Raw genomic sequence first — 23,458 nt, 5'->3', positions numbered from 1 at the left:
CATATATATATATAATATGTAATTGTAGTTTATAATATATAAATACAATTTAGATATAGTATATGATATATATTTCCTCATACAATAATGTTACCTAGCCATAAAGAACAATGAAGTACTTCAATAGGTGTATCACAATGAGAATCACTAGGTACACATGACAATGGCTACTATGAAATAGACAAGATCAATTGTTGGCAAGAATTTGGAGCAGTTAAACCAGTCATACATTGCTATGAGAGGAATCTCATTCCTAAGTAAGATATTTACTATCAGAAGTGCTTATGTATGTGCACGGAGAGACATGTGAAAATGTTCAAGCATTACTCTTTCTTTTGTATTAAGCAACTCTACTTTTAATAGACACAACAAGAAGTGATCCTTTAATTGTGATTTTCACTGGATTCAAACGAAGGTAAAGAATTTGACTGAGGGGCTGGGAAGGTGGCTCAGTGGTAGAGCGCTTGCCTTGCATGCCTGAGGCCCTGGGTTCGATTACTCAGCATCACATAAGCAAAAAGAAAAAAAGCCGGAAGTGGCGCTGTGGCTCAAGTGGTAGAGCACAAGCCTTGAGCTGAAGGCCCAGAGTTCAGGCCCCACGACTAGACCAAAATTTTTGGCTGAATGATTTGGTCATTACTTACCGCTTACTGTTTAGACTCTTTTCTTTCTTTTTTTTTTTAATTTTTGGCCCTGGATTTTCATTACTCTATGAACCAAGCTTAAGAACATTTTAATAACACAAATAATTCTTAGAAAGCTAATCAGATCAGCCTTTGGACTATATCAGAGGAATTACCTTTAGGCACTTGTCATTAAGTGAGTTGTGTGTGTGTGTGTGTGTGTGTGTGTGTGTGAAATCCTTACTGATTGTGTGATGCCTTAAGTGACTTTGATAGGTGATCTGAAAAGAACCATTCGATCATCAGACACAGACAATGAATCTGCCAGAATCTTTTTCTTTAACACCTCTTTAACTTCCAGAGATAAATGGTTATTTAAAATTTACTTAGCCTATAGTATTGTGTTGCCATAATATGACTGGACTAAGATAAGAGCTATTGTAAGAAATGTGTTGAGAATTTTCTAGCATCATGGGTGGTGTCAGAAGTGAGACAAGACAAATGTTTTACCCCTTTAACAAACCATTTATATAAATGTAGTACTATAAATTGATCTTTTACTTTCACATTCCGAGTGTTATTTTGAAGATAGATACAAGAGTAAGATGTAAGACACTACATATTATGATACAGACCTGGCTCAAATTCTATGAAAAATATATCACAAATCCAAGGGAAATATTTTTAATTTATAAATCAGTGATATGCAATAAATACTATGTTTGTGGTCATGCCCTGTTGCATTTGACATGAACAAAGGGAAAGGGAAAATGTTCTGCAATGGCATTTGTAGGGCATAGTATAGTTCTGTGCCTAAGAAATGCATGAGGTTAAACAGGAAAGCAGAAATCTCCAATACATTATGGTAAAAGAAAAGAAGAGGAGGTATGTGCTGAGTTGTTTTTTATAGTCAATTACTGAAGGTAAGTGATGACTACTGTCTATGAGGTGCATTCTTTTTACCCTGCTTAATTTCTCAAAAAGATGAATAAAAACAAACTCCTTCTTTCCTAAGTGTAATTCTGTATAATTCTCCAAAACTTTTCTATTTTTTATTTTATTTTTTGGGTCCGGTCATGGGGCCTGAACTCTGGGCCTGAGTGCTGCCCCTCAGCTCTTGAGCTCAAGGCTAGCTCTCTACCACTTGAGCCACAGCGCCACTTTGGCTTTTTTTCTTTTTACGTATGTGATGCTGGGGAATCGAACCCAGGGCCTCATGCATGCAAGGCAAGCGCTCTACCACTGAGCCACCTTCCCAGCCCTCTCCAAAACTTTTCTGTAGAAACTATTGGTTATAATTCATACCTAAATGTTACTATTAAACCAATGGAAGTTTCTACTTAACAGCAGAATGTTCGTTAGGATGATAGAATAAACTTCCTCCTTAGAAACTGTCTAATAACAGTCAAATTTAATATTGACTAGTAAATAGTTAATTTTATTTTAAATTTAGAGATAGTAACAATGAATTTATTTAAAATATAAATTAGCAAAATATTTATTGAGCCTTAGGATTTTTTAAGGAATATTTTAAGGAAGAATTAGTTATTGCCTTTTACTCGCATTATTAGATTAATTAAAACTTCCAAAAATCAGAATTGTAATTTGTTCATGTCAAAGGGGATTCTCATCTAGAAAGCATATTCATGTTGGATTTAGGGATACAGTATTTAGCTAGTGATTTTATTTTATGAATTTATTATTCTTTAACTGCAACTCAACTGTGTATTATATCCATTGTCAATGGGAAACAATTACTTGCCTGTCAAGTTTATTGTAGAAACATCTAAATTGCAAGAGTAAATCATAAATTCTTCTGTTTCCTTGGAACAATGAACCATAAAAATCTTGCAAAGTTTACTGAAAGTCTGCCAGACATCAACATTTAGAATTAAGCTCGACATTTCTGTCCTTTATTCATTAAATTTCTGGCCATGCATTTCAGATTGTACATACAATGAGTCACTGGGAAGTATCAAGCCAAATATAAAATTTCTAATAGTCTTCTACAATGAAGGAAATTCAATCTGCCATGGAAATAAATAAAATAGGATGCCTCAAAAATACATAAAATAAGTTCTTGTTATAGACTGTAATTAATGTGCTTCTCTGCCAGATTCATTATAAAGAATTGATAAGAAAATACCAGAAATACCAAAGAAAAGATAAGTGGACAGTATATTGGGCTTTATTCTGAAAAATATGTTGGCTACATTAAATTAGTTTCCCAAGGAAATTAAGAAGAACTAAGATTGTGAATTGACATTTTCTATGTGTCCCTCATCACCTAATTTCTCCTTTTGCAGAATAAACAATAACTAAGAGGAGGGTTTCTAATAAAATTAAAACTAAAAATTACATTAAGAAAATGGTTTATATATGTTACATTATTTTTTGATATTTCCCATATTAATATAGATTTTTTTCCTCAAAATCCAAGCTCACTTGGTTGGACTAGAATAATTAATAATAAATATATAAGTGCAGCTGGAGTGGTAACATAAACCAGCAATCAGGATGCTGAGGCAAGAGAATCGTAAGTCAAAGGCCAAACTATTCTTGAACTGTCACAAAAAATAAAAAGAATGAAATGTAATTTTTTAAGCAAATTAAGCAACCTAGGCAGAAACATTTCCTATAGATTTGAATTTAGTTTTAATATCATTAAATATCAGAAGACATAATATTTAACAATGCTGTGAAGAAAATGAACTTAATTTTGAGTCAAACTGTCATCTGACAGAAAATATTCACATGAATTACATGTAAAAATATGCTAAGATTTATTTTCATTCCAACCACAAAAGGATTAACAACTACCCATATTCCCACACTACCACTATTCCTATAGAAATGGGAAGGCTTATAGAGGCTAAACCTGTTGTGGTTATGATGAGCATTACGTGTATATATAAGGATCAATGAAAATTTGTAAAGTGAAAATTTGTCTCCATATAAATGTATTCAAAATGTTTGGGAAGAGTCTCTAGTGGACCATTATGGAAATGTGTTTCTTCTGGGGAGCCATAATGAGCCATTTTCCTACCTTGAGAAATTTGTCTTAGTGAAGTTGTCCAAAATAGAAACAGTTAAGAAAGCTTCTGCATTTTCAGTGTGACACCCAGTAATCAGTGACTACAAAACAGAGAGACAGACAGACAGACAGAGACAGAGATGGAGACAGAGACAGAGACAGAGAAAGACAGAGAAACAGAGACAGAGATAGAGAGGCAGTAAGACAAAGATACAGAGAAAATGACAAAGAGGAAAGATGGGAGGGAAGGGCAGAAAGGTAAAGGGAAAGATAAAATAAGTATTAGTATATCTTCAACGTACTTTCAGCCTTTTGTGGTTAAATTAATGAAGTTTTGCCTCTGTGGTGCTGGTTATTAGGAAACATCCAGATGATTAACTACAATGCTTAGTTTCTTTACAAGTATTCTGTGTCATATGATCAAGTTTACTTAAATCCATATATTCTGTGTAATGCACTAATATTAAGTATGTTATGTGAGTATGCATATACATTGATTACATATACATATTTGTAAACAAACACATAAATTACATAGACATAAAGAGCAATAAATTACATAGACATAAGGAGCAATATCTGTGTACAATGGCTGGACAATTTTGAGTGTTTTCCTTGGGGGAAGTCACAGAATTCAATTCTGTAAAGTAAAGGGATTTTGCTAACCATTCTGTAATGCACAGCACAGACTTCAAAACGAAGATTTTACCTGGAAAGATTGGTGTTTAAACTTAATAACTCTACCTGGTTTGTTTTACATTATAAATCAAAGTGCAGATAATAGAGAGCAAGTTGCCTTATGGAGTGTTATTTGGTAGCCTCAGTATTAAACTTGTTATGTAGCAAGATCAAGATAAACAGAAAGTTCAGTCTTCCTGGAGCTTAAACTCAAGACCTGGGAACTGTTCCTAAGCATTTGTGCTCATGGCTAGCACTCTACTATTTTAGTCACTGCTCTGATTCTGGCTTTTTGGTGTTTAATTGGGTATAAGAATCATCGACTTTTCTTCCCAGGCTAGCTTTGAAGTAAGATCCTCAGCCTGAGTAAGGTACTCAGCCTCCTGGGTGGCTAGGATTACAGGAATGAGGCATAGGCTTCCTGCTGAAGGTCCACTCTTGCATAGGTAACATTTAGTGGTATGATAAAACTGCTTTGTATCAGTTTAAATGATTTTTAAATTTTGAAGAATTTTGTGAACAAGTTAATATCTGACTAAGATCTTGAAATTGTCAAAGTTGAAATCATTTAATTTGCAAAATTCAGTAAGCACCATAAATGATACTTCCTCCCCTCTAATTCTTAATCATTTACCAGCAACACATCGCTGATTAGGATTCAAAGTGCAAGTTATGCTACAGTAGATGTTGGCTGTCATCTACCTAGTTTTATGAAGAAAATCTGTTTTGCCTGGCTAATGTTAAATGCTGTTTTTCAAAAGATGTATTTTTAGATAAATCTATTCTGATCATGCTTTACATTTACATGGAAAACATCATGGAAAACTTTTGACAAATGCCAACTTCCAATTATATTATAAATCCTTACAGAAGTTTTAATTGACCACTTCTTGCAAAATGAGGCTAATGAAAATTTTCTGCACTTTATTAGGCAAAGGTTAATTGTATAATTGCACACCATTAACCAGCATGATAGGAGTCTTGATAAAATGAAGATATATTTTTGTTAAGTAAACAGAGGAGTGATTCTTAAAAAGATATAAATGATGTTTTGATGTAGCTAAATTAATTATTTCCATAAATTAAATGTCAAAAGCATTAGAATGAAATTTTATTTGTGAAATTAAAGTGCTATTTATATTAATCCAGGGATGAACAGAGAATTATAAGTTTCTTGATTTGCCATGTTAGTTCTTATTGTTCAAACAGATATTAATTTGCAAATTCCACAACACAGGTGTAAAATATTATTTAAGGTAATTTGGTAGGCTTCAGATATGGAATTCTCAAAAGAACTTGTTGCAGAGCAGTCATTTGATCAAATAGGTCATTTAAGTACAAAATATTTTGCCTTTTCCAATTTAACTTGGAACTTCAAATGTTTCTAAGAACTGTTATACAATCACCTTCATTAATGGGATGAGAAATAAATCTTCAATAGCATAACTTTCGCTGCTAATGGTTAAAAGTGAATTGAATGTTATTTTAATGAACTTAACTTCAAAATATCATCTGAGAAAAGTAAGGAGCTAAATAATTTCTAAACTGAATAAATGTAAGGTAAATTTTGTCTCTTAACACTGTCACCAAAACACACACTGTCCCTAGCACATGAAACAAACAAAGACATCATAAACTTCTGAACTTAAAAATAGCATGAAAAGTCTGTTTGAAAGCTGGTGCTAGTGGACCATACCTGTAATCCTAGCTACTCAGGAAGCTGACACCTGAGGATTGTAGTTCAAATCCAGTCTCAGCAGGAAGTCTATGAGTATTTTATCTCCAGTTAATCACCAAAAAAGCCAGAAGTGGAGCATTGGCTCAAGTGGTAGACTTAACTTTGAGCAAAAAGCTCAGGGAATGTGCCCAGGCTCTGAGTTCAAGACCCTGGACTGGCACTCACCCACATGAGCACATGTGTACACATACACACTCACACTTGATTTTGTGAATTTAGTTTTAGTAGGTCAGAGATTATGTCTCTACAGTTTATAGTTAATATATCATAAATTGAACTGTGTGCATAAAAGATTAAAGAGCCGATCTATTTAGATCACAAGGAGCATAGATTATTAATAAAAGTATTGATGCAGCAAACAAAGAACCTGCGAATTTTTTTCATTTCTCTTTAATTGAAACTCTACAGTCTATTTTTTGACATCAGGAAATGGTAACTGATAACAAAATTAAAGCTAAAGCCACAAATCCTTGAGCCAGGTATCATAGTGGGAAGTTCTTTCCATTGAATACCACTTCTGTTTGAATTTGAATATCATCTTTTCCTTTTACCCTATGCTATCTTAAAATGTATAATGGACAGATTATATATTTGTTGGCAGCAAAAGAATTTAAAGACACATTTTATTTTCAGACAGGCTAAAATATTTTCTGAAACTGTTCCCTTGGATCAGTGAAAAATTGTGCTTACTGTGAGCCTCTAGAACCTATGGAATCCTGAATGTGGCCCAAGTTTCAATAGTTGTACCACTCTAGTTTTTAGGATTATGAAGATTAAATCAAGTATCTGCCAGTTCACTTAAACATAGAAAACAATCATTGGGTGCTTTTAATTCTATGTCTTTTAGTGCTCTGAATGCAAATACAAAATTAATTACATTCGTGTTTACTGGAAGCTAAGCAGCTTCATGTAACAAATATTCAAAGGCAAAATAGTTGTGGTACTTGAATGTTAACTTCCTTACTAAATGTGAATTTGGACAATTTATCTAAATCACATTACTTCTTCTACTTTATCTTGAAAGTGGAAACAATAATAGCTGCTATTATAAACATAAATAATTAACTAATTAACACAAAAAAGTTTAGAAAAGTTATATTATATACTATAAGATAAATAAAAATTTTATTTTATGATATTAGAAACACTGTTCAGAGTGGTGAAAATGAAGCACTAAAGACCAACAGCAAACAAAGCATAATTGCTCCCTAGAAGATTTTATAGTATACTGATCAAAGATTATATGCTTATTAGTCAGTTTGTAACCCTTGTGGTAGATTAACTGAGATAAAAATTTGAAAAAAGGAAGGACTTATTTCTGACTCACTGTTTTAGGGATTTCACCCCCTCCTCTGTTTGTTATTCATGAAAGAAGGGTATAGCTGAACAGAACTTCTCACTTTATGGAAGCCAGAAAGCAGAAACAACTGGAGAGGAATGATCTAGAAATAAAATGTATTCTCAGTGACATATTTCCAGGACTAACTTCCTCCAACCAAGCCTCACCTCTAAGTTTCTACCATCTCTCAATAATTTCATATAATTGTGAGTGCATCAATAGATTATTCCATTTATTAGATCGGATCCCTCATGAACTGCTCAACTCCATCGCTGTATTTTTAACTGAAGGTCTAATGTTTCAACATGCATTTTAAGACTTGTCAGAACCAAATCATAACAGACTGTAAATAAAGGAATTTGAAATAATCTGCAGTTTCATGATGTAAAGGTTTCATGAAGTAAAAGAAAACATTCTAGGTGATAGAGCAGTTAAAAATGATAGAATAGGTGGATATTGGAGCAAAGTACTGAATAACATGAAGGAATACATCAGTGCTAATGTTGGGATAGCAGGCTCTGTTCAGAAGGAAGTGTAAATGCAAAGCCTTTAAGAAAATGGAACTTGGTGTGTTGGAAAAAGTTCAGGATTCTTGTACTGGCTTAGAAGGAATTCGGTAGAGGGAAGTTTCTGTATAGTTCAATGCTGAATATTTTTATGAATTTTACTTTCAACTTGGATGGATCCCTTTCCACTCCAGGTACTTTACACATTATTCTCATTATGTTCATAAGTTCCATTATGGAAATAACGGACACAATAACAAATTTAAATGGACAGAGACTTTAAATGGTATCCTTTTATTAACCTAGTCAGAAAATGTAGTCTCCTAGGTCAGCATGGCTGAGTCAGTATATTATAAATGAAAGCTAAAGATTTTAAGTGCCCGGTAAAGGCAAGGTCCATGTAGCTACATTTGTTATGGTCTGACTATATGATGAATTTTATTTAATGTCATACTCATCTTTGAACCACCTATTATTTCTTTATTCCTCCTTTGGCACTCCTTCACTCCTCTTAGGATACCTCTTCCTTTACTGATTCTACTCAAAAGATAGGATTGATGTGTTGACAACCTTGATGGTTCTGGCAGTTTCGAAAGCATTCTTTCTTCAAATTTTTTTCCTTTCTCACCTACCAAGCATTGTATGAGGCTTAATACAAGCCAAAAGAAGGCAAAGGAGAAGAAGGAAAATAAGGAGAAAGAGTAAAGTAAGAAGGGCAAAGAGAAGCAGGGGAAAAGAGATGAAGTAAAGTTTTCAACGGAAGTTTCTGTAAATAAATAATAGTAAAATTTCAGAAACAGTAGCACACTAGGAAATATTGGATACACTTCAATATTCCCAATCCGAAATATTTATATTGAGTAAGACTAACATTGGATTATCTTTTACCACTTTCCTAACATCTACAAGTAAGTCTTTTCTTACTCTATAAACTTGGATACTACTGCTCTCTTCTTGTTCTACTATCTTCTACCCAAACAGCACAGGGTGCAAGGAATAGGCTGTGAAACAATAATACTAAGTGTATTCTCACCTTGAGTAAGGGACTATGGCAATCTTTAGTTCCTGGGAATCAAAGAATGCAGGCTCTGTTTACATGCACATGAATTAAAAAGATGGGCATTGGGTATACTGGGAATTGCAATTCAGCAGAAATTCTGGCAAGCTGATGCAAGGGCAAAACACTAAGGCAAACGTTGATAAGAGATCTGAATTTTTTTAATGACTTGGATCACTTGAGAGTCCTAATAAAACCAGGGGCCACTGCCTTGCACATTGGTACTAATTTATAGAATGAGTATATAAACATCTGACCATGTTGTTTTCTTTTTTTATTAATAAGTTTTTTTATTTGAAAACACCATACAGAGGGATTACAATTACATGAGCAAGGAAATGAGTACATTTCTTATCAAGCATTGTTGCCTCTTCCTTTGTTTCCCCTTCCCATCCCTGCCCTCCCATCCTCTCCCACCAAAGTTGTAAACTTTGTTTTTCGACATAACGTCTTGTACATCTCATTGTTGCAATGGGTCCACTTGTATCCCTATTTAAACGGTTTTTTTTTCCCTTCCCCTCCACAAATTATACCAACATCAAATACAGTGAAAACAGGGGTTACACCATGGGAGAGGGTCATACAAAGCAAGAAAAAATCATATTATAAATATGTTAGAAACAATAGCAAGAAGGAAAAAAACATTTGAGTTCTTATGTTGGGGTTCATTTCACCTAGCATCAACTTATCTAAACTTTTCTGCTTGTCTCAGACATATACTAGTTATTGTAAATAAGGTAAACCATGGGACCTATGTTTCTTTGGGCCTGGCGTATTTTACTTAATATAAATTTTTCCAAGTCTTTCCATTTCCTAACAAATGGGGCAATGTCATTCTTTCTGATGGAGGCATAGAATTCCTTGTGTGTATATACCACATTTTCTTGATCCATTCATCTACTGAGGGGCATCTGGGTTGGTTCCATATCTTAGCTCTGTAAATAATGTTGAAATAAACATAGTTGTGCTGGTAGCTTTAGTATGTGCCCAATAAATAAGTGGGCTAAAGACTTACAGAGAAACTTCTCTGAAAAGGAAAGAAGGATGGCCAATAGATACATGAAGAAATGCTCAACCTCCCTACCCATAAAAGAAATGTAAATCAAAACAACATTGAGATACCACCTCACCCCAGTTAGAATGGCTATAATCAAGAACTCTAATAACAACAGATGTGGGAGGGGTTGTGGACTGAAGGGAACCCCTACTGCATTGTTGGTGGGAGTGTAAACTTGCTCAATCACTTTGGAAATTAGTATGGAAGTTCCTCAGAAGACTACACATAGAGCTTCCCTATGACCCAGCAATCCCACATTTGGGCATTTACCTGAATGATCACAAACAAGACCATGTTTTCTTTAAACATTGTGGAAAAACCTTGAAAAAAATCTTCCCAAGAGCTTGAGGAGGGAGGGAGATACAGTCTAACTTGGAATTCTTTTATTTCACTTAAACAGGAGGAGGTAACAGCTTGATAAGAAATGTACTCATTACCTTGCCCATGTAATTATAACCCCTCTGTAAGGTATTTTCACAATTAAAAAAATCTAGATCTATTTCAACCTTGGAGATTTAAAATGGCTTGTTTGAACAATTACTCCCTGTCTTAAAGAAACACAATCTAGCCAGGCTCCGGTGGCTCACACCTGTAATCCTAGCTACTCAGGAGGCTGAGATCTGAGGATCATTGTTCAAAGCCAGCCTGGGCAGGAAAGTCTGTGAGACTCTTTTCCAATAAACCTAGAAAACACAGAAATAGTGCTGTGACTCAAGAAGTAGAGCGCTGGTCTTCAGCTGAAGAGTGCACGGACAGTGCCCAGGTCCAGAGTTCAAAGCCCCACAGCCGACAAAAAAGAAAGAAATATGATCTTGCATTGGAAAAAAAAAAGCTTTAATTCTTCCTATCTTCAAGACATTTAGAAATGTGAATTTCAAAGTTGAAAATGTTCTTACAACGTTCTTTTATCAATGGATACTTTCCTAGTATTACAAGGAGTAATGTAAAGTAGATCTTTATTGGGATGAAAGGCACACAAGTGAGTGAAAGGGACAAAGTTTTGGAACAGGAAATGTTGAAGCCTTGCAGAGTTTCACATAACTATTTTTAAAGGAATGTTATTACTTTGAAATTTATTTTATGTTTAAATAGACTACCTTTTCACCCAAACATAAAAATATCCCTCCAGATCACTAGTTCTCAAAAAGAGGGTCACAACCATTGGACTATGGAGGAATTTATAGAAGGGCTAAATGTTTTAAAACTCCTACTGATCTGTACTTTCTGGAGAAAAATTGCTCTGAAATTTACTTCATGAGTATCCTATAATAGCAGTGAGTAGAATAGTACACTTGTGGAAGGAAATCTCTTAGAGAAACTTATTTTTATTTTGAGGAATCTTGGGAAGCATTTTTTAACTCCAAATATATTAGTATACGTCAGAAATGTAAACAGACTCATGATGTAGTTGAATAGAGCCTGATACTGAAATTATAGTTTTATGTATCTCAAAGTTTTAAATGCTGGTAACTAATTGAATTAAGCTAATTTCTAGTCCAGCAATTTACTATTTAATTGAGAATAAAATCTCACGTGCTTTTCTGTCCACACTACTTTGAAACCTCACCTGATACTTTGAATCTCAGCCTCTGTCTTAGCTAGTGTTACAGGCATGAGTCACGAGTATGTGGCTCTTAACATATTTTTAAAAAAAATATTTTCTTTCTTTTTGTGTGTTCCTTGGACTTGAACTCAGAGCCTGAGCATTCTCCCTATTTTTTTCTGCTCAAGGATATTGCTGTATCATTTAAGGCTAGTGCTCTACCAATTGAGCTACATCTCTACTTTCAGCCTTTTGGTGGCTAATTGGAGAAAAGAATCTGATGGATTTTACTGTCTGGGCTGTCATTGAACTGAGATCCTTAGATCTCACCTTCCTGAATATATAGAATTATAGTTGTCAGCCACCTGTGCCCCGCCTAACATAATTTTGTGCTCAACCCAAATAAAAACTCAGATGTTTGTACTATAACAGAAATGTTTTAAACTTACTTAAGTTCCTTTATTACTTTTATTTGGAAAAGTTGAACTTGAATCAAGGAAAATTGGAAATTAGTTATAAAGGTATGAAGACCTGGGTAAATAAAACTGCAAATTTGAGTCCCTACAATTAGCAAGAAAACAACAGAGGAAGTGACTTAAATTTGCAAGAAGATTCATGAAAGTTTATGTACAGGAGAATGAAATAAATTGAAATACCTCAGATCTAAGAATTTAGGTCCAGAAAGAGGGCTATAATTTTCTAAAAAAATGCTCAACAACTAGTAAAAGCTGTAATTTTGTGATTTTTTACTTATTTATATTTTAACTTTTTAAAATTTTATTTTACTGTAAAGATGATGTGCGCAGGAATTACAGTTAGTAATGAGTACATTTCTTTTCAAACATTATTATCTCCTCCCTCATTTTCTCCCACTTCCCCTCTATCCTGACTCCCTTACCCCTCAGGTTGTAAAGTTCTTGGAATTTCCTGCAGTAAAGTTCCTTATTTTCTCTAAACTCGTGTCCTCAATTTATAATGGTTTAAGTTGATAATTTCATTTGGCTTTACACTATTGTAAAATCAATATTCATTCACTAAAGTCATATTTCATAAATACAATGTTGACCTTTACTGGACAAGCTAGGCAATACTGACACTTTTATGATGCTGAGCAATGGTATTGTGCTCTCAGTCAACCAGAATTCATCTGCCATGTTATATTTTGGTATTAAACCATGATATTTAGTATGTTAAGTATGTATTTTCTGTTAATTTCATTTTTTAGTTCTGGTGTTTTGGAAGTCAAGGAGCATCCACTGAGATGCCCATAGTGATTTATCTAGACCTAGTTCTATAAAATGTTGTCCAATAATCATGAAGCAATGTGAGGTCACAGAATTATCTCTGAGTTCTGCTTTATGAATTAATATTCATTATAGAACATGAATGCTTAGTTTCTACTAAAGGAAAAATGTGTAGATTTCAGTGTAAATGCTGTATGATTAGACAAGTGAGGAAAAGGGACCATCTAGTATGAGGAAACATAAGCAATGTGTTAAGGAGAGTGAGCCGTAAAAATATTACTAATACTTAGAGTGTTTAAATGTTATGAGACCTTTTAAAATTTAATTTCGTTGTCATTGATGTGCAGATGAGTTACAGTTACATACTTAAGGTAGTGAGACATTTCTTGTGAAATAATGTTACCCGCTCCCTTCTTTTTCTCCCACTTTTCCTCCTTGCCAATGCCTCCCCACAAGTTACAAAGTTCTTTTCCAACATGTTGTCTTCTGAGAATTACTGTTGCATTGATTCGTCCTTTACCCTTTGTCTCATAATTTTGTTGTTTCCCCTTCCCTTCCTTGATTCAGACAAATGTATATACAGTACACAATACCAAAACCAAATACAGTGACAACAAGGGAGACTTGTAAGATGAAATGGCTTTGGATGGAGAGACATGTTTAGTGGATGTCTTTCATTCTTTTTATTTTAATAAATGTATCCTCCTTTTTTTTTTTTACTAGAATGCATGCTAATGTTAGCTATTAATGGATATCACTGTGTCATTTCCATAAATGCATATCTCATGCTTTGGACATATCCAGTTACCCAACTACCTACCCTCTCTTGGCTGTCTTCCTCTCCCTTCATTATCCATATTCTTCCCTATTATCTTATTCCAGATTGTCATTATATGGGAACCCTAGAATCCCTTGGGACCTGTGACTAGCTACAAGGCATTTGACTAGTGTGCTTGCAGCAGCAATGAAACCAGTGGAAAACACTGGTAGTGTATTATTTACCCTATGTTTAAGTAATGACTCAGGGTTATGGTTGTCTTACCTGCAATACTCCAGTCAAAAAAACAAGGGGTGTCCCTCTTTTCACTTATCCCAGTGATTTCTGGTATACTAAAAGTGTTCCCAAACTACTTACCTTAGTAATTACAGATTTCTTGTTATCCACTTCTTGGAATGTGCCCTTTTGTTTATTTTTCTGTAATTCTCTTAAGAAAACCCTGAGCGAGTCTGAACCTATAAAATCAGAGGATGAAGGAGATATCTTTAGTTTAAGGATTCCTGTCAGAATCACTCTTTACCTGATATATGAAATAAAGGTTTATTCACTACATTAGTATTTCTTAATTCATTACCCTGGAATCTGCTGGCTGGAACTAGCATCTTTTTGTGTTTCATTGTTGCTGTTGTTTTTGTTTCTTTAAAAAAAAGAAATTTTAAACATTCTAGCTTCTATAAATTATCCAAATGATGCAATATTTGTCTTTCCAGTTCCATTCTCTTCCTGTAAATGACATACTATCAATTTTTATAGCTGAATAAAACTGCATTGTGTATATGTACCACACTTTCTTTGTCCACTCCACTGTTGATGGGCATCTGGCTGATTCCATAACTTGGTTCTAGTAAATAGTGCCACAAAAATACATGGTAGTGTACATATTTATTATATACACAAATCATTTCCTTTAGATATATACTGGGGAGTGGTAGAATTGTATCATGTTTGTTTTATGATTAGCATTTTAAGGATCCTTTCTACTATTTAAACAATAAGTGATATAATTTGTATTTCTACTTATAATATAAAAGGGTTCCTTTTCTTTCACATCATTGCTAGCATTTGTTGTCTGTTTTTATGCTCGACATTATGACTCAGAAGAGATGATATCTCCATATAATTTTGATTTAACTTTTCTGATGCCTAAAGTTGTTGAATATTTTTATATGTTTATTGGCTCCTTGTTCTTTTTTTAGAAGTATCTATTCAGATCATTTGTTCATATTGTGATTGGATTACATGCTCTTTTGTTGTTAAATTTATTGAGACCCTAATATATTCTGAATATGAGTCCTCTGTCATGTGAATGGGTATCATAGACTTCTCCCCTGACACTGTAGGCTTTCTCTTCATTATCTTAATGTTTTCCTTTATTGTGAGGAAGAATTTTTGGTGTGATACAATTCCATTTGTTAACTCTTGCTTTTATTTCCTAGGTTTCTAAGTCCTATAAAGACAGTGATTGCTTGTGCCAGTATCTTGAATTATTTTCTCAATGTTATTTAATCTACTAGCAGTTTCCAAGTTATGTTTCTTACCCTAAAATCTTTTTTTCCATTCTGAGTTCATACAGGGATCTAGTTTCCATCTTCTACATACAGATATCCAAAATTCTCCAGCAATATTTATTGAAGAGGCCATCTTTTCTCCAACATATGCATTTTGCACTTTTGTTGAGAATGAGTGGTCTTATTTTTAGGTTGTCTATTATAGTACATTAGTCTGTGTGTCTAGTGTGAGGTTCTGAAGCATGTAGAAATATCTTCTTAGGATCTCATGAAATCCCTGCCTCCACATATTTCAACATACACACACACACACACTCACACACACACACACACACACACACACACACATGGTGGGAGAGAGAAACATATATATACACATATAAAATTTAACCCAAGAGGACAAGAAGTCTAGTTATAAACCATTTTAGTCTTACCACAAAGTAAGTCTTACCATAAAATCTTACCATCTTAGTCTTACCATAAAGTAAGACTAAGAAGATGCAGGATCTGAAATTTCTCAGGATAAAAGGATTATATGTTGCAACAAGGAACTCATTTATCTTGTGTAGTCTGAATTTTTCTCTACTTCCTATTGTGTATATTAGGTTAAGACTTGCTATCATAAGTAGGAGGAGATTTAGGATGTCATTGCATATTTACAGCTTTGTATAAGGTTTACAAAAGTGCATTACTGTATAGTTGACATAAGACAGAACATTACTGAATTCCCATGGCTTATAGTTTTCCCAGTGCTGATAAAATTTCCTTCTCTTCTGCCAAGGAAACTATCTCTATCTTAAATTAGTGTAGTAAACAATCAGAAGGAAAGAGGTACATGACTCAAATCTCTGAGGAAATAAAACATAGAGATAATTATAAAGACTACATTAACAATATACTTTGCATTTAAGGCAATTCTGAACACAGTGTCCAAATATGATAAATAATACACACATATATGTATATGTATTATGTATATATATATATATATATATACACACATACATATGTATATGTAGTCTGGTCTCATCTGTAATCTCAGTGACTTGGAAGGTAAAGATAGGAAGATTACAGTTTAAATTATGCCATGTCAAAAGACAGCCAGACTTTATCTCAAAAAATAAAGTCAAGCATGGTGGTTTTCAGTTTTTGTCTCGCTTTACACTAGTATGTAACCACTACTGTGCACTTGGGTTTTTTTTTGTTGTTGTTGTTTTTTGGTCGGGCTTGAACTCTGGGCCTGGGCCCTGTCCCTCAGCTCTTCAGCTCACAGTAGCACTCTACCACTTGAGTGACAGTGTCACTTCCGGTTTTCTTAGTGGTTTGTATTGGAGATAAGAGTTTCACGGACTTACCTTCCCCGGCTGGCTTTGAACCGTGATCCTCAGATCTCAGCCTCTTGAATAGCTAGGATTACAGGCTTGAGCCACCGGCAGCTAGCTTATAGTGCACGTTTTAATGGTTAGCATTTACTGAAGCAGCCACATGAAATGTCACAACGAATATACCAGACAGGCTTCTAAAAAAGAGTTAGAGTGGAGGTCATGGTCAGCAAGCCTTGTCATCTCAGAAAAGAGTCCCTCCCCCCAAAGAAACACTGCAGGAGACTGAGGCTGGTGGCTCACACCTGTAAGCTTAACTACTCAGGAGTCTGAGATCTAAAGATTGCAGTTCGAAGCCAACCTCAGAAGGAAAGTCCAGGAGACTCTTATCTCCAATTAATCACAGAAAAAATGCTAGTGGCTCTGTGGTTCAAGCTGTAGAGTGCTATAACCTTGAACAAAAAGAGTTCAAGGACAGAGCCCAGGCCCAGAATTCCAGTTCCAGAACCCACAAAAACAAAACAAAATAAAACAAAAATTAACAACAACAAAAATGCTGTAAGAAAGTAGTTGCCTAGTATGTGTCACGGGAACAACCCTGGGCTCCTGAGCTAGCCTGAAAATGGGACAGAAGCAAAGTTGTTTTCTTACCTTCTTTCTGCTTTAATGAGTAATTCACCTTCACTAATTTGAAGGCATCTATTTTCACAGTTCAACCTCATTTACCTTATACTACTTACAATGCCTGCATTTCTACCATTTTATTTTTATTTTAGAGAAATATTTCATGTTTTGGTCTATGCATATCTCCTGCAGTATATTGTTGGAAAGTGGGAAGAACACATAAATGGCACTGATATCGTGCTATAATCTACAAGTACATATCTAATGAAAAGTATATTTTACAAATACAATAATTTGCAAGCACATTTAGCATTCTAAGGATTCCTTAACTGATATTTTGTGGTACTAGAGATAAAACTCAGAGCTTTGTAACATGCTAGGCAGAAACTCTGAGGTGCATGTTCAGCATCCCTTTTTAAAATTTAAAATTTTATTTTATTTATGATCTTCCATTATTTATATATCCTTCATCATTTTGTATATCATACTGATTCAGTTTCCAAACATGTTTTTACCCATAGATTTATTATTATAAATAAACAACTTAGAAATAAGAAATGTGAATAATACCAACAGCTTCCTTTTTAAAGGTGTTTTGTTTTATTTTGCTATGCTTAGGATTGAATCCAACACATTATACTTGTTAAGTGTGTTCTCTAGACACTGGGCTTTCTCCTCAATCCTAATTTTATTTTTGAGAAGTCTCACTAGGTTGCCCAGGCTTGCCTTGAACTTGTGATTCTCTTGTCTTAGCTGATACATAGTTGGGATTAGGAATATGAAGCACCACTCTCAACTCCTAAATTGATTTAAATTTCATTTAAAAATTCATCCAATTCAGAAATTTCAGACCAAAATGTCAAAGAAATATAAAAGGGCATAAACTTAAATCTTCAATAAAATTCTTTTAAAATAAATTCAACAAGTTAGAAATACCGTTTATCATACTTAAATAAGATTCATTCTGGGAATGCAATGGTTCTTTAATACATGTAATACAATGAATAAAATAAAGCATATAAAAAGAATAAAGGACAATAATCACATAAACATCTCAATAGATGCAGAAAAAAATCTTTAACAAAATCCAACATTCTTTCATAAAGAAGGAATGATAAGTAGAAGGATCATTCTTCAAGATAATAAAGGTTATGATAAATCTATTCACACAATTATATGGAATGGGGAAATAGTAAAATAATTTCTTCTGAAATAAAGAATGAGACAAAGGTGTTCAATGTTACCATTCTTATCCAGAGAAATAAGTTGAGAAAAAGAAATGTAAAGGATATAAACAAGAAAAAAGTCAAGTTATCCCTTTTTGCATATGAGGCTATACTTAAAAGACCATAAAAAATACACCACAAATGGGGCTCTGGTGGCTCACGACTATAATCCTAGCTCAGGATCACAGTCAGGAGGCTAAGATCTGAGGAGAGTGGTTCAAAGACAGCCTGGACAGGAAAGTCTGTGAAGACTCTTATCTTCAATTAGTGACCAGAAAACTGGAAGTTGCACTGTGGCTCAAGTGGTAGAGTGCTTGCCTTGAGTTGAAAAGCTGAGGGACAGCGCACAGACCCGGAGTTCAAGTCCCATGAGCAGCACCACCACCACCAACAACAAAGAATACTTTTTTTATTTGATAGATACTTTCTGAAAAGTAGTAAAATACAAAATCAACATAAAAATTCAGTAGTTATCTATTCATCAAAAGCATATTTGCTGAAATGGTCAGAGAAACAATTCTATTCCAAAGAGCTTTAAAAAATGCCTTGATGTACATAAATCCAAAGATGTTACAAATATCTGCAATGAAATTCATAAAGCACCAAAGAAAGAAATTAAAATAACTTAGACACAATACTTCTAACTTTGCATGTATCTATTATGCAAGTCAGTTGATATGTAAAAGCACTCAGTCAATCCTCATTATCATCAGTTGAGCTTAACCCATGTGATCTGCTATTTCCTTGCACTCAATTTTGAAGAAATATGACCCACTCAAGGCAAATGGGTTCCAAAAGAGGTAAGTAAAATTACACTAATTCTCCCAAACTAGAGAGGCACATAATGTGCTTAATTTAAACAATAAACTGAAAGTTTTAGATTTGATGAGAAGATTATGTCTTCAGTGGACATTTGGGACCATAAATGGAAGAATGAGTCAAACTATGAATGTTTGCATTCATAGTATGCAAAATTAAAAACTTAGAAATAATATCTCATTTTTGGTGAGGATTATTAAACATGTGCAACAGCGATTTGTTACAGTAATGTAAACTTCTCCATGAAAGTTTAACTTTCTGATATTCAGACCTATTTTCCCTGAAGTATAGGTAAAGTTGAGTAAATTTAGAGTATAAAATATATGTGACTTGAGCATTCACACTTCATCCTCAATAATGATTTCCTTGAAACCACTGACCCATAGATAGCAAAAATCTACTGTATGAAAATCAATGAAAAATGGAACAAAGAACTTGACATAAAGTTTGAAACTTGGAAACAAATAGACATCAACATAAGGGGCACATTTCCATACATATGTGTCTGAAGTGACCTTTTAAATAAGACTTCAGTAAAGAAATATGAGCAATAATAAATAAGGACTGTGTTAAATTAAAAAAAGATTTACATAGTAAAAGAAATAGTCATATAGATAATTTTAGTTGCCAATTTAGTTAAGCTATGCTGAGCTATTTTTTTGGTTAAACACTATACTAGATGTTATTGTAGAGTTTTTGAAGATGTGATTAAAAGTAACAATCAGCACATTTCTATCCATAATATAGATGTTCCTCATGCAGTCAATTTAAGGCCTAAATGCAAAGATATTGCTAGAAAGAATTCTGTCTCTAGATGGTAACATAAATATTTTGTTTAATTCTAGCCATTGGATTCAATATTTCTAAATCCACTCCTGAATCTCTAGCCTGCCAATCTTCTAAAGAATTTGGGTTTGTGACAATCCATAATCATTTTAAACAATCCCTTAAAACTTCCCAAAATAAATTATACATATAGATGCATATATGTGCATTATATTTTTTAGCTATCCATATACGTCTAATTATATTATCATACACACATACATATATATATATACCTTGATGTGTATATATGTATAAGTTTATCAGGGAAAAAATAAACTCCAGATTCATATACCATTTAATATAATTTTATTTAAATGAGTAACTTCACTGAACATGACTGTAGTAGATATTATATTCTAAGGATGAGATAATTATGAATGAAAACATATGTCCTATAGGGGCAGGTCTGTGTGTGAGTTTAATTCCCTGATTCATTTGATATAACTCTGGTGCTTGAGACAATGTAGGTATTAAATATTGATTAGTTATTACAAAACAGGAAAACCATGCAAACTGAGTTTCTTTGGGTCTAGCTTACTTCACTTAATTCATTTACTTCACATAATTTTTTCCAAGTCTTTCCATTTAATTATGAATGGGGTAATATCATTCCTTCTGGTGGAAGTGTAGCATTTTCTTGATCCATTCATCTACCAGGGGACATCTGGGTTGATTCCATATCTTAGCTATGGCAAATAACACTGCAATGAACACTGTTTTGCTGGAAAGCTTTAGTGTGGCCTTGTTTGTGGTCATTTGGGTAAAGGCCCAGGAGTGAGATTGCTGAGTGATAGGAGAGCTCTATGTTTAGTCTTTTGAAGAACTTCCATAATGCTTTCCAGAGTGGTTAGACAAGTTTACATTCTCAAGGGCTGTGTAGTAGCATTTGGCCACATCCCCACAAGCATGTTATTATTAGTTTTCTCGACAATGGCCTATCTAACTGGGGTGAGGTGGAATCTCAATGTTGTTTTGATTTGCATCTCTTTTATGTCCAGAGATGTTGAAAATTTCTGCACATGTATGTTGGTTATTCTTATTTCTTATTTGGAGAAGTCCCTCTTTAAGTCTTTAGCCCAGTTATTAATGTGATCATTGTTTCTTAGAGGATTTGTTTGGGGGGTTAATTTTTTGAGCTCTAAATATATTATAGATGTGAGGTATTTGTCTGATGTATAGCTAGTAATGAACTTCTCCCAATTTGTGGGCTATTTGTCCTACTTAACTTGGAAAAAATTATATTAAGCAAAGTAAACCAGACCCAAAGAAACACAGACTACATGGTTTCGCTTATTTTCAATAACTAGAATGTGTCTAGGATAGTCTCAGCAGAGGATCACAATGTCTCTATACCTATTTGCATATGACCTTATAAAATGGTGCCTATTGAAATTAACTCCAAGAAATGGAAACAAGAGTTGTTGTTTTGTTGTTGATGTTGTTGTTGGTTTTTTTGTGTGTGTATGTGTGTGTGTGTGTTTGTGTGTGTGTGTGTGTGTGTGTGTGTGTGTACTTCCTTCTTTGGTTTATTTCCTGTTGACACCATTTTTTTAATTTTTGTACATTTTGTCCTGTGTATAGGTTTATCTGATTTGGGGAAGGGAAGGAGAATAATAGAAATGGTGGGACAAAGGGTGAACCAATGCAACACTAGCCAACGCAAAACTAGTCCCTAGACAGTATGTTGGAAATGAACTTTCCAACATGGGAAGTAGGGGATTCTGGGGGAGAATATGACTAAGGGGTAACACTGTTCAAAAATGTAGTCATTACTTTACTTATGTTACTGTTACTCCTCTGTATATTACCTTTACAATAAAATTAAAGATAATAATACACACAAACAAATATTGATTAGCTACAAGCACAAATAATTTAGGTGATGCCTTTATAACATAGGACATAACAGGAAAGACAAAACAAAATAGAAAATCAAACAATATAATATGTGAACTACATAATCACAATGTAATTCTTTCCATTGAACACAGACAATATTCATAGATAATCTTTGGAGAAAACCATCTCACAATTAGTTTTTGAGGAAGGACCTGGAACTGTGCCCTCAGAGTAGAAGAAATATTTTATGTGAATACAATTGGTGTCCTTTTACTACAAGCAACTATTACTTCTCAAAACTATTTCTTAAAAATCACACATGCAAGGCTGGGAAGGTGACTCAGTGGTAGAGTGATTGCCTTGCACGCATGAGGCCCTAGATTTGATTCCTCAGCAGAAAAAGCAGGAAGTGGTGCTGTGGCTCCAATGGTAGAGCGCTAGCCTTAAGCTGAAGAGCTGAGGGATAGCTCCTCCCAGGCTCAGAGTTTAGGCCCCATGACTGGCAAAAAAAAAAAAAAAAAAAAGTCATACACACAATTGGGAAAGGTTAAAAAAAAATTTACAAGCATATTACAAATAAAATACTTGGAAAGAAATAATCTAACAGTATGAAATCAAAGTAACATTGTTGCTGAAAGTAGAACTTTATTAATGCAATCCTTGAAATTAAATTTTATACTTACCTGTGACATCATTACAGAGGCTAGGTAGTTTACAATTCTTTTTGTTATTATTGTTTTAGTCACTTTGAATGGAAAAATATAAAGAATGAAACAGATGTACTTATTTATGCCTAGTTGTTTTAATATTTCAAACATAAAATCCAATTCCCCAGAATTGGCCCTTGGGATGAGTATTAAACAGTTGAATTGTCCTAAAACAGACAAGCTGCTTTTAAAGTATCACTTTACGTTATTTACTAACCTTTGAAAATTAAATATAAATACATTGGATTTCTGAAAGGAAATAAATTGGTAATATAATAGTTGCTTCAGTGTTGTAACATTCTAAAACCACCATATTGTTTTATTCTACTCAGGCTTTTGTTCCCTAAATGATTATAAAGATGTTCAGCTGGCTTTCTTACAATAAACAAGCAGAGTTATGTACTCTACATTAACATTTCACTTTGTCAATGTCTTTGGAATAAAAGGTTGGTGTAAGTTGGCAGTGATAAATCATATTCTTATTTCCTTCAGCAATGATTAGGATCATAATTATTTTCACAGGTTAGCTAACTTTACCTTCATATGATAACCTAAAAAGAAAGAGGTTAATGATTTGGGGAATTAAAAATAGAATTAAGCAAATCAGATAGAAGAAATATATCATCAATATTTTGTCATTAAAATGATACATAATTATCTCCTTTAGGAATAAAGAATGAGAATTCTGAGTTATGGTCTATGAATGATCAGATACCTGATAAAGGATCACACTAGTTTTGTAGGTTGCCAAAATAAAGAAGTAATGAGACCTATGTGTATAAGGACCTATGTAGTTAAACATTGAGCTACTGGCCTCGGGTAATTTCCTACCCAAAGTGTAAAAATGGTAAATGATGTTACAGTGGATAGCCTTTATAAAGTGTCTGTTTTTAATGAATGATTGTGGAATAAAGGCATTTTTTTTTCAGTCAGGCGCCAGTGACTCATGCCTCTAATACTAGCTACAAAGGAGGCTGAAATCTGAGGA

The 23,458-nt window shown here is 33.8% G+C and overlaps 1 non-coding gene across 1 annotated transcript; it reads right to left on the bottom strand.

Moving 5' to 3' along the window:
• Positions 1–1,806: 1,806 nt before the first annotated feature.
• On the bottom strand, positions 1,807–1,876 carry Trnaa-ugc. The gene has a single exon. It is a non-coding gene; the product is annotated as a tRNA-Ala (tRNA).
• Between the last annotated feature and the right edge of the window lie 21,582 nt (positions 1,877–23,458).

This window comes from Dipodomys spectabilis, unplaced genomic scaffold, assembly GCF_019054845.1.
Source record: "Dipodomys spectabilis isolate Male_0828 unplaced genomic scaffold, ASM1905484v1 ptg000048l, whole genome shotgun sequence".
In the NCBI taxonomy this organism is placed as follows: Eukaryota; Metazoa; Chordata; class Mammalia; order Rodentia; family Heteromyidae; genus Dipodomys; species Dipodomys spectabilis.
This window is presented reverse-complemented; position numbering and strand designations above follow the sequence as displayed.